Below are 13442 nucleotides of genomic sequence, written 5' to 3' on the forward strand. Positions count from 1 at the left end.
CCAAGGAAAATGCATTTGACAACCTTTGGTTCCATCGTTTTCCTCAAACAATCAAAAACATGAACATAACATACACAACCAAACACCCTAAGATATGCAATTATAGGTTTCCTTCCATACATGTTCTCATCTGGAGACACATGATGAGACAAAGATGTAGGTGTCATGTTCATGATATGGATTGCAATATGTATTGCCTCAACCTAATAAGACTCAACCAATTAAGTCAATGGAATGTGCATCTGATTCATCATAGCCCTTGCAACTTTCATAACGATCATGTTCTTTTGTTTCGCCACACGGTTCTATTGTGATCTGTACTTGCACATAACATGCATTTTGATCCCATGGTCTCGCAAGTAGTAAGAGAATTCATTTGACATATATTATCCTCCATCAATTGATCTCAAACATTTTAAGTAACCCCCAATTTACTTTTCTTCCATGGCCTTAAACTCTAAAAACTTTTCAAATGCTTTGCTTTTATGTTGCAAAAAGTACATTCATGTCATCTTACTGAAATCATCAATGAAAGTGATATAGAACCTACATTTCCCACTCAAAAAGACATTCTAATATGAACCCCAAATATTTTAATGTACAATATTCAAAGGATAAATATTCACTCTTCCCCTCTTTGAAAATAAGAGTATAGACTACTTGCCAAATTGACAAGCCTCACATATATGATCATAATTTACATTACCAAACTACGAAAGCCCACGAACAACCTATCTAGACTGCATTTGTTTAAGCCTTTGCAAATTCACATGCCTAATCCTTCTATGCCATAGTTTGACATCTTTATATTGTCCATGCCCAGTCTCAAGATACATAGAGCTCTATATGATGAGAGTTCCTACATCCAAAAACATGCCTTTATTTTGACCACGAGCAATAAGCCTACTAGGTTTTCCATTGTTGAACTTCTCAATGAAGTAATCATACTTGTTGAACCTTACTTGCAGCCTTAATCAACTACTAAAGCCAAATTTTTTGTGATAGTAGGTATATATAAAACATCCCCAAGCTTATTCTCTATCCCATCTCTAGTCACTGAAGGAACACTGCCAATATGAGTTATTTTATGGAAGGTGTCGTCTCCTGTAGCCACATACTCTTCAGGTTGTATTTGTTGCTTTTTATCAAACCATTTTGCATTATGTGCTATATGGTCTATAGCACCAAAATTCAAAAACCAGTCATCCTCTCTAGAGGGATGTGTCATACTGCCAAGTACATGCTCCATAGCAAAGAGATGACCTCTAAGTGATGAACCACCTCTAGAACCATAGCCATCATCACTATATCCACTTGCATAGTGTCCAAACTAGGTCCTTCCATGACCCCTTAACATAGCATTTTGCTTATGAACGCACTCCCTTTCAAAGTGACCAAATGGTCCATAGTAATGACATATACGATCTCTTTGTGGACTAGAGCATCCTTTGCCTCTAGAGTAGGATCTCCCCCTACCTCTAGGCATAAAATCACCATGTCCAAATGTACTATGACTACATGTAAAGTTATCTCCACGGCCATAGGATGATTCTCTAGCTCTAGATGAGCTATCACTTCCTCTCTAATGATAAAATACACTATCCTAACTTGCATTCTTTCCACTACTAGATACATTGAAGCCCGATTTTATCTCTTTCATAAGTAACAAAGCAATCAACTCTTCAAAATCAAGCTTAGAGCCTCCTCTCATAGAAATGGAAGTATTAAGGTACTGGTATGCATGTCTAAGTCCATTTAAAGTAAAAAATATCAAATCATCATCATCAAACTAGTGTATCTATTGAAGCAAGATCCTCTGCAAGAAGCTGTTTTATTTCCACCACATAGTCACTAATGTTTCTATTTCCATTCCATGTACCATGCAATCTCTACTTTAGCTATATCTTCCTGGCCATCATGCAAGTGCTATATATCTTCTCAATGATTTACCAAGCATCTCTGCATGTACTAGCCTTTTTAATGTGTGAAATCAATGTCTTCAAGATACATATAGATATCCAATGCAAGACCTTCTTGTTTTTACTTGTCCAATCCTTGTACACCTTTTTTTGTTCTTTTGTAGGTTCATTAAGAAGTTTCGAATATATATCTTCACCTGTAATGAGGTTCCATAGACCTCTCCCCATCAAAAAAATCACCATGTAGAGGGACCATACACTATAGTTGTCCTAGTCAATTCATCACCCACAATTTACATAATCTGTGTAGTTTTTGAGATTAGACATTGCAGATTCTAAAAAACCAATAGTATGTAGTGTGTCAAACCATTATCCAAGCATGTGACCAAGTCCGAGCATCAACCACTCAAAACCAAGACCAAAATAGCATTCAAAAAAATCATTTGTCCTATAAGAAATTATAAAAATAGGGATCGAACAATACTCGTATGACCAAAAAGTATCAAAATACTAGTCTAAAATTGACTAATTTTTCTACTATTTTTTGCAATTTTTCATGCTAAGAATGAATCCCAGACAAGCTCAATCCATAGTAATTTTCCTGGAATTTTTCTAACACTTTTTTCCCTTCAAAAACTTTTACATGCAATGATGGCATCGATTCTAATGAGTACATACTCATATAGCAAATGCTGAAGTCTAGAGCTTTGAGCTCTATAACTCATGAGCAATCAATACACTTCTCTCTCTCCACTGTGGTAGACATGATAAGGCCCCTACTTCTCAAATAAGCAGAACATGTGATTTTAACAAGCTGCCCCTATGCTTGTTAATCATAAGCAAGCTCGTTGCTCAAGCAGGCCATCTCGAGCTTAAGCTAGCCCCTTGCTTCTAACAATCAATACATATGCTGATCCAAACCCAAAGACTATCAAAACCTTGTCACCATAAATCCAATTGCAGCCTTCCATGGCTCCCAAAATTCATTCAAAGCAAGCACCAATGCCTAAAATCCAAGCTCCAATGGCTCTACAATCCCATGTATCTGTTTTGGATAGATTAGATGAGTATTTGTACCTAATTTAATCGTAAACAACAAGATTTCAATTCAATGTAGGCCTCGATTTGTCACGCTCCTTGATCCAATCTTTCGATCACGCAATCCCACTCTAATACCAACTAAAAAGAATGGATATGGATATGCAACAAAAGAAGCAATGGCACAAGCTATGAAGACTCCAGCATCCTTATTCTTCTTCTTCTTCATTCTTATCTTTCTCGCATTGTCATCAATCTACACACAAAGTATCTCCCAAAAGTGATAGATATCTTTTGACCTTTAAGTCAATTCACACAGCTTTTACTTTATTTATGCATACATAGGATATCGACTTACATAAGATATAGACTTAGCTTATGTCTATTTCTCAACACCCAAAACTATCTCCAAAAGCTCATAAGAATCAAAGATAATTGTAATCTTAAACTTCCACAAAGTGTAGTTCATACCATCTTACTTGCCTTTGTGGAAGGTTGGTGGATGAATCCTCAGTGTTTGAATTGCCAGTACAGCAATATCACTACCTGATGCACCAATTGACATTGCTCCTCTTTGCTACTGAAATCCTTGCCTATTGCATACTCTTCAATCCTTAGAGCCCCTTGGGCTTTAATACCATGTAAAAATTACACGACATAGTGATGAATAGAATTTAAGCAAGGAATTGAGAATACATAGAAAATATGAGAAGAACTGAAACTTATTTAATTCCAAACAATTTGATATAAAGATGGTTGTATCCACTATTGTGCTTCCACTATGAAGCTAGATGGCAGTCCAAACAAGTGATAGGTGAAGATCATAAGACTAGTTGGAAGAACTCTGACTACTAGGTGAAAGATAGATTGATTCCGCTATGGAGGGGTCTTTAGCTTGGGAAAATAGTTTGGTCGGCATGTTTGACTATATTATGAACATCCCCTAGTTGTCAATGGAATATTTTACATATTCCCTTTGCCATCATGTCGAGGACACTACCCTTGGATCCTCGTCAAAGGGAGATGATGGCCCCCCTCGAATCCCCCAACCAAGGGCTACTTCTTGGCAAGAGCCTAACAAAATCTTCAACTCTTAGAAGAAGTATGCATGGGAGATCTTAAAAGCATTTGGCATGACCGAGTATAAGGAGATGTCAAGAATCGCGTGGTGGGGGGATTTGCTTGAGCTGCTGCGCCAAACACACATTGTATACAAAAGAGGAAGCTCACTCAAAAACACAAGAAGAGAGATGGAGGCCAAAATATTTTCTTGTTGGTTTCTTCTTCTTCTTCCACACAATATACAATGTACACAAAGTATAGATAAGATACAACATAAAGGAAAGTGGCCGACTAAGTCAAACAGTTTATAACCCACTACACTAATCGATTGGCGCTATGTCTTTGCTAGCTGTAGGTAGGTGTAATAAACTAAATATAATAAGTGATAAGTTAGTGGCCATGTGAGTATCATAATGACCACCAACATGCTAAGTGTAGACATGCGGACTCATCTAGCCAGGCGGTCCATCATCAATGTCCGCACGTGTTGAGCTTGCCATCTCAACACTCCCCCTCAAGCTCAACTCTATCTCTACAAAAGTAAGCTTCGGAACTTTCGAAGCTTCTCTGCACCCAATGCCTTTGTGAAAATGTCAGCTATCTAATCCTGTATGCTGACATATACCAAGTCAATCTCTCCTGCAAGTACCTTCTCTCTCACGAAGTGGTAGTGCACCTCAATGTGTTTTGTCCTAGCATGGAACACTGGATTCCTAGCTAGCTGTATGCTGCTCATGTTGTCACAATGAATGACAACTGGGCCATCTCCCTACACATCCAAGTCACCTAATAACTTTTGCAACCATACCACCTCACATGCTGCCATAGCAGCACCTCTATACTCGGTCTCTATACTCGATAAAGCAACTGTAGGTTGCTTTTTGCTGCTCCATGTAACTGCTGCACTACCAAGGGAAAACATGAATCCACTTATAGATCTTCTGTCTAACATGCTACCAGCCCAATCTGCATCTGTGTATCCAAAGACCTGTACATCCTTACCTGCCTCATAAAAAATTCCATAATGTAAAGTGGACTTCACATACCTCAATATACGTCTAATTGCATCCAAATGAGGCTTTCTAGGCATCTGCATAAACTGACTGACAAGGCCAATAGCATAGCTCAAGTCTGGCCTTGTGATAGTCATGTAAATCAAACTCCCTACTATCCTCTTGAACATAGTAGGGTCATCTATCTCATCCCCAACATCAGCACTCAGCTTCACATTTTGCTCCAATGGTATTGAAAGAGGCTTATATGATGTCATACCATACTTGGATAACATATCCAAGCCATACTGCCTTTGGGATAACCATATACCATCATCACATCTGATCACCTCAATACCAAGAAAGTATCTCAGCTCACCCAAATCTTTCATCTCAAACTTCTTCTTCAAAAAATCCTTAACTTCAGCAATCCTAGTGTCACTGTCACCTGTAATAATCAAGTCATCCACATAGATGACTATGATGATCAAACCTGCATCTCCCTTTCTCACATAGAGTGAGTGATCAGCATCAGAAATACAAAATCCAATATTGACAAGATACTCTCCAATCTTGTCAGACCATGCTCTAGGTGCTTGCTTCAGCCCATAGAGCGCCTTCTTTAACCTGCACACATATGTGGGATGCTCTAAGTCCTCATAACCTGCTGGCTGCTCCATATACACTTCTTCTTGCAATTCACCATGCAAGAAGGCATTCTTAACATCCATTTGCTGCAAAATCCAACCTTTGGCTGCTGCCAAGGCAATCACACACCTAACAGTTGCCATCCTAGCAACTGGACTAAATGTTTCTTCATAATCTATGCCATATGTTTGAGCATAGCCTTTTGCAACCAGCCTAGCCTTAAACCTGCTAACTGAACCATCTGCATTATGCTTGACTTTGTAAACCCACTTACAGCCAAAAGCTTTCTTACCCTTAGGTAAGGATACCAAATCCCAAATCATATTGGTTTCTAATGCAGCCATCTCCTCATCCATTGTTGCATCCCAATGAGTATGACCAACAGCATCCTCAAAACAAGTGGCCTCAATATCCTCAACTAGTTTCACCATATAAGCATAATGGTGAGTTGCATAACCTTCAAAACCAAAACTTTTAACAGATTATTTGACCCTGCTAGATCTGTGTACCATCGGATCACTCAATGGAGCCTTTACATTACTATGAGCTCTCTGTACACCTTGTGTCCTGACTAAAGGAATACCAAGCTCATCATCCAAACTCTCTGAACCACTGGAATCTCCGTCAAATCCCAAATGACTGGTAGATACATCATTACCATCCATCACTTTCTTCTTTCCTTTGTCCTTCCCTGCAGCACTTATAGATCCACCTGAAGATGTGGGGCTACTCCTTAGTCTCCCAGACCAAGGGCTCACTGTAGGTGTAGTATCACATGATGTTTCCGGTTCACTAAGACTCCGTGATTCTTGTTTATCTTTCTGCACATAGCTGTTCTGATCATTATCATCATCCAAAACATCACCAACAGGTGTATACCAACTTCATATCTCATCAAAGATAACATCCCTGCTCACTCTGAACTCACCTGTGACAGGGTTATAACAGCGATACCCTTTCTACTCTAAAGAGTATCCAATAAAAACACATTTTTCTTCCTTTGGATCAAGCTTCTTCCATAGCTCATTTGGCACATGAACGTATGCAACACAGCCAAATACCTTCAAGTGCGATACATCAGGCTTCTTGACAGTAAAGCATTCTTTAGGAGTCATCCCATGAGCTGCAGCTGTGGGAGTTCTGTTCATAATGTAGACAACAATATGGACAGCCTCAGACCAAAAATGTTTGGGCATATTCTTTTCAGCCATTAATGCCCGTGCAACTTCTGCAATATGCCTGTTTTTTCTTTCTGCAACACCATTTTGCTGTGGGGTATACTACAAGTAAATTGCCTCTTTATCCCATGAGTCTTCAAGAACCCACTAAACTCATTAGAGAGGTACTCTCCCCCTCCATCTGATCTCAAGCACTTTACTTTTAAGCCTGTTTCTATTTCAACAGCTGCCTTAAAAGATTTGAAGTGCTCAAACACATGACTTTTTTTCTTCATAAAGTATACCCATAACTTTCTTGAATAGTCATCAATAAATGTGACAGTATTTGCTGCCACCAAGAGATACATTCTGTGTAGGCCCCCAAACATCAGTATGCACTATATCAAGTATTTTTCTACTCACTTCTTTGTCATGTGAGAAGGGTTGTCTTGCCTGCTTACCAAACTGGCATGCTTCATAGACTTTATGCAATTCTGCAACTGTAAAAGAAGGCAACCGTGTAACCAATCCTCTGGACTGCATTAATTTCAGCCTTTGCACATTTGCATGTCCAATACATTTATGCCATATTTCAATATCTGCAACTACTCCTTTTCCTTTAGCATACATAGCAACATCCATTGCAAGAATTCCAGCATCTAAGGTGAATATTCGGCCAACTCTACTTCCTTTCGCGACCAACCTGCACTTATCATTAAAGTCTTCTACAAAACAACCTTTTGCATTGAATCGGACCTGCAATCCCTGCTCTACCATTTGGCCAACAAATACTAGATTCTTTGTAATTGATGGCACATGTAATACATCTGTCAAACTCTTTGTCTGGCCATCATACAAGGACAAGGGAACCTTTCCAATATGTGAAATTGGGTGGCATGAATCATCACCCATCTGCACATAACCTGGGTTTTGTAAGTCCTACATCTCTCCAAACCATTCAACATGACTGGTCATATGATTAGATACACCTGAATCAATATACCATACATCATCATGTGTCCCCTTTCCTATAATTGCATTCATCATATGCTGCATAACAAACAGACGCTCATTTTTGTCTTCATTCTGTCATCAAGATGATGCGTAGTTTCCTTGATGCAATTTACCACTGTGAATATCATCCTTCTTTGCATAGCAATGGGCTGCAATATGGCTTGCTTTGCCACAATAATGACAAACAATAGTAGAATTTCCAGAGCCTCTATTCTGCCATCCACCTCTTCCTCTAGAGCTCCCCCCTACCTCTAAAGTTTCCTCTGCCTCTAGAAACCTGCATTTCACCAAACTGTCCTTCCTGAACTCGAGTAAAATGCTTGGACCTGTTCACCATTTCTTTCAAACAAATCACCCTGCATATTGATCTCTTCAGTAATCATGAGAGAGATCAGCTCATCAAAATCTGGAAATTGCTTCCGTACATATACTGAAGTAACAAATGATTTCCATGCCTTCTCATTGTTAAGACCACTCACAGTGGATGAAACCAAATCATCATCATCCGGCATTGCATCAATCGCTACTAAAGCATTTGCAATGCTCCTCACCTTCAACACATACTCATTGACAGACATTTTCCCTTTCTTTAAGGCATTCAACTCTTGCTTGAGTTGAATCTTTCATGCCTTTGTATTTATTGAAACCATGCTCTAAAAATTTGTCCAAGCTACATGTGAAGTTTCTGCATTCCTAATATGTCCCAGCATAGTATTATCAATTACTGCAGATAGCCAGTACATCACCTTTTTGTCTTTCACATTCCACTCTTTCCATGCTTTTAACTCATCTGCAGTCGGAGGAATACCTAGCTCTGGCTCCTTTTCCCTGAGACAAACTCATAAAGGCCCTTTCCAATAAGGAAGTTTGTCACACGGAACTTCCATGAAGGGTAGTTGTTCTTGTCGAGCTTCTCAATAATGGGATTTCCATTGTTCTTTGCCATTATCACAAACAAGGATATAACACAATAAGCTAGTCTTTTGCAATCTTCCACAACACGTGTACAATAATACACCAAGAAATCTTTTCCACTAATTGCTCAACAGTACAGGTAATCTACAACCTGTTTGCAGATAAACCTTATGTTTGCTTCATACAAACACCTCAAAAATTACAGATTCGCAATATGTAACCTACGCACCCACTTTCGGTCAATACATCTGAAATCATAGTGTACCCTGAAACTGATATCCACAACCTTGCGGCTCTAAAACGGGGCCTGAAACGGCCTCAGACGCCAAAAATAACAGCGGATGAGCCCTAAAGGGCCTCTCTGCAGAATATATAGTGATCTGCTCACACACCAAATCTCACAACAGTCTGAGATTTTTGCTCGACCCTGCTTCCGGTGCCTCCACAGGCACTATCCAAGAGAGAGAGAGTGGAAGAATGGGAGAGCTTCTTACCCGTTGCTTGCTTGCTCGAACCTTGCTTCTTCTCCTTTACTTCAGCCTTCGAAATCAGCCTCTCTCAGTGGCGCGGCTCTGATAACATGTCAAGAATTGCGTGGTGGGGGGATTCGCTTGAGCTACTGCACCAAACGCACACTGTATACACAAGAGGAAGCTCACTCAAGAACACAAGAAGAGAGATGGAGGCCAAAACGTTTACTTACTGGTTTCTTCTTCTTCTTGCACACATTATACAATGTATACAAAGTATAGATAAGATGCAACATAAAGGAAAGTGGCCTACTAAGTCAAACAGTGCATAACCGACTATACTAATCGACTGGCGCTATGTCTTTGCCAGCTGTAGATAGATGTAACAAACTAAATATAATAAGTAATAAGTTAGTAGCCATGTGAGTATCATAATGACCACCACTGTGCTAAGTGTAGACGTGCAAACTCATCTAGCCAGGCAGTCCATCATCAATGTCCGCACGTGTTGAGCTTGCCATCTCAATAGGAGATAGCTACACCTATAGAGGTCAATGTGAAGTTATCCATTGAGGATACATTAGCACTAGCAAGCATTGGGAGGTACAAGAGGTTGGTTGGCAGTCTCATCTATTTATGCAACACCATGCTAGATATTAGTTTTGATATTGGAATCTGAGAAAATTCTCAAATAAACCACAAGAAAATCATTGAAAAGTTGGGATGTGGGTGCTCAAGTACTTGAAGGAAACCCTTGACTATGGTATCACATACGGTTCTAGAGGTTCTCTTATGGAGAACTATAACTCAGATAGGGCATGTGAAGTAACCAACAATGGCATTGTCTTCTATCGAAGTAGAGTATGGGGGAGCTTGTTTACTACATGTAAAGTAGTATGGTTAAGGAGAAACCTATGGCATATGGGAGTGCAAGATGAAGATCCAAGACTGCCAAGATGTGACAATTAGAGTTGCATCGCCATTGCCAAAAATCTGGTGTTTCATGTGTGCACCAAACACATTGAAGTCCAAGATCACTATGTACGAGATTTGATCAAGGATGGGATAGTGGAGCTTGTTTACTGTCCAATGTAGGAGAATGGAGCAGACATCTTCACCAAAGCTCTTATGAAGGATATGCTTGAAGTTTATCTTCAAAGACTTCGCATTGAGCCGAGGATGTAGTTCACTTACAGAGGGCGGGGGGATGTTAGATATGCTTAATGTCCCATTCTCATTAGGTACTACCAATGATCCATGGTGCTCTAAGTTGTCAGGCCTCCATTATGAGAGAAAGCCATGTGTGAATCTGGACATTGGTTTGGGTCTTGACTTGCATATTCAATGAAGTCTATGTGACCGAATAGCAAAAAGATAACCTTTGTGGATCTAGCCTTTCAGTTAGATGATAGGGTAATTATGCTCATAGCAACTCAAGGCACAATGCATTGAGTTGCGAGGTGTGGGAGTTATGAGGGATCCCTATTTTGGGATTTGGTGTTGCCCCTTACTTGACATTTAAGGTAGGATTCCCTAGAATAGGGAATATTTCCTAGTCAAATAATATGGCCGAATATGCTGACCAAACTACCTCCCCAAGCTATAAAAGGAAGACCCCTCCAAATCCATAATCAATGTATCTTTCACCCAGTCAGAGTTCTTCCAACTAGTCTTAAGCTCTTTGCCTAACTATCATATGTCTAGATCGCCATCTAAGCTTCACAATGAAAGTGCATGGGTGAATAGAGTAATCTTTGTATCAATTTGTTTGGAATTAAAGAAGTTTCAACTCTTCTCATATTTATTGTGTATTCTCAACCCCTTGTTCAAATTCTAATCGCTACACCATGTAATTATACGACATCAGACTAATGATGGAGAATGCACTAGATGACTGAGAAGAGTCTCACCGAGTGTGTAGGAAATTTGTACAAAGAATGGCTGCCAAGTGTGTGGAGGTCGCTATAAATAACAGCACAATCCCCAAATTGATTAACATAGTAAATAGGCATATATTGCAGTTATCCAATGCTCATTTAATGTTGGTCAACTACAAAAATCAAGCCAATTGCTACATTAAATGTAGCAAAACAAGATCACCAACTTATCTATTATGAATACTAATTGGAGCAGCATAAAATCATAATGCACTTGAGCTAGATAACTTAGCAGTAAGTGTGAATGCACTAAAAACTTGGTAAATTTTTAATGCATGCTAACACAAGGGTCAGAACAATCAAAGCTCCTTTGTCTCTATTAGACTCTAACAAAGCTTACAACTAAGAGACCATCAAGTAATACACACTAACATATATAATTCTATCTACATAGCCAACCTCATAGAACCTTTTGAAAAACATGCCCTTGAAGCTAGAGAATATAACCTTCTCTACATATCGAGACTCTTAAACCAACTTTGTTCTTTTCCTGCTAGATACAACATGAAAGCTTGTGCCTTTTTATCACTCGTAAGAAGGTCATTCACTTCGCATACTGACTGAAATTGTTCTAGAAAAATGTATGGATCATCTTTGGGTCTATACTTTTCCAATTGTAAGCCACTAAGCAAATCGGTAGCTGGTAATGCACTAGCTTGGATGGCGATAGAGTCATCTTGTGTCCTCTAACTACTCTACTACTTTTTCATAGTCTTTTGCAAATAGCAAATTCCATCAAATAACACTTTCTATGACAATTCTTCCTTGACACCTTAGCAACTTCTACATTAGCTAAGATTTATTCTATTGTCATTCTCTTAGTCTCTCTTGTAGATTTCTGAACGCAATTCTTAAGTTGGATGTGGAGAGTCTGAGGTAGTTTATTTATGTTATTGTGTACCATCTTATTAATACCTTCTTTTATTAATGAAAATGCCTTGAAGGTTTATGTCTTTAAGAGATCGAAATCTTGATCCACTTCTGATAATCAAAAATTCCTAGTTGCCCTTGATGGCTAAATAAGGCTTCTTGGTCCAAGTGCTTCAAGGTCATTAGTCTCTGAAGGCTTTATTTATGAGGTCAAGGTACATGGCCAAGACTTTGGCATTTTGTCGTGTAAGGTCTAGGTCACTTCTCTATTAATGTTTATATTGATCTATCTATGCACAACTCAAGAATTCCTTAGGTTGTCAATGCAAGTCGAAAAGCCTCTCAAGCCGATCAAATGTCTTGCTTTTCCAATCAACAATCTCTAATGGATACTTGAGTGTGTATTCCAAGTATTCTAAGATATGTTAAGGGACTCCAGCAATTTCACAAGGCTATTAAGGTTTCTTGTTTGGCCTAAAGGTGATATATATTCAAACTATGTTATGCTGGGGGGGGTCCTTTTGGAGTCCTAGGGTATCATGCAATACCATGGGGGTATTCTTGGAATTGTGTGATGGAATTTCAACAACTCATTGCGATGGTAGTCTTCACAATGTGATACTAGTTACCATTTAACCCACTCAAATAAGGATTGGGGGCACTGAACAATGCTTAAATCTGGTGTACGAGGGTAAATTGGAGGATTCCCTCAAAGAATTACCACGACTAGTATTGTGAGGGGTAACTACACAAAGGGATATTAAACTATTTTACTCCAACTAGGGGTGCCCAAGCACCATACATTTTGCAAAGGTCTTAAAAGATCCAAAGTCCATGCTTGAGTGTTGTTAGTAGGGCTGAAAGGTGGTGTAGAGACTATGATTTGAACCCCTTGAGGTACCCTAAATGCCAATAGCTCAAGGAATATTGTTCAAGGCACTACATGTTCTCCTCAAGCGACATGCAGCTGGTTGGTGGGTCTGGGTCTCTTAACAAGTTGCTTTGCCAGTGTTTTACCAAAACACAAGTGCATACTCTCGCTAATGTAAAGGTACTCATGTCAAAGCAAGGTCTTGGGTTGGTCGTTCAAGCTCAAGGGGGAGATGTGGTCTTGGGTTGGTCGTTCAAGCTCGAGGGGGAGATGTGGCATGAGAAAGAAACCCTGCAGGCTGCGGGTATTCTCTTGGGTAATCGATTGGGTTGAATGGGGGAAGCTTCTTGGAGAAGAAGCTTGAAGAAGTTACCACGAGAGAGGCCTTGTATAAGAAGCATAAGGTACGAAAACAAAGACCTCATCTTTGTTGACCATAACGTAGTCATTGCACTGGCATCGCTTAAAGTAGGCTCTTCATGGGGAGGGATAGCAACAGTCTGGTTGGTTGAAACATTAGAATCATATGCAGATTCACGTCCAAATAGC

At 39.4% G+C, this 13442-nt stretch overlaps 1 pseudogene across 1 annotated transcript in view; it reads right to left on the reverse strand.

The window, feature by feature from the left end:
* The window catches only part of LOC148012056 (uridine 5'-monophosphate synthase-like), a 37128-nt pseudogene that overhangs the window by 23084 nt on the left and 602 nt on the right, over positions 1-13442 (reverse strand). The gene's annotated exons all lie outside the window — the stretch shown is intronic.

This window comes from Lygodium microphyllum, chromosome 27 (genome assembly GCF_053477565.2).
Source record: "Lygodium microphyllum isolate KBCC chromosome 27, Lygodium_microphyllum_v1.1.10, whole genome shotgun sequence".
Taxonomy (NCBI): Eukaryota; Viridiplantae; Streptophyta; class Polypodiopsida; order Schizaeales; family Lygodiaceae; genus Lygodium; species Lygodium microphyllum.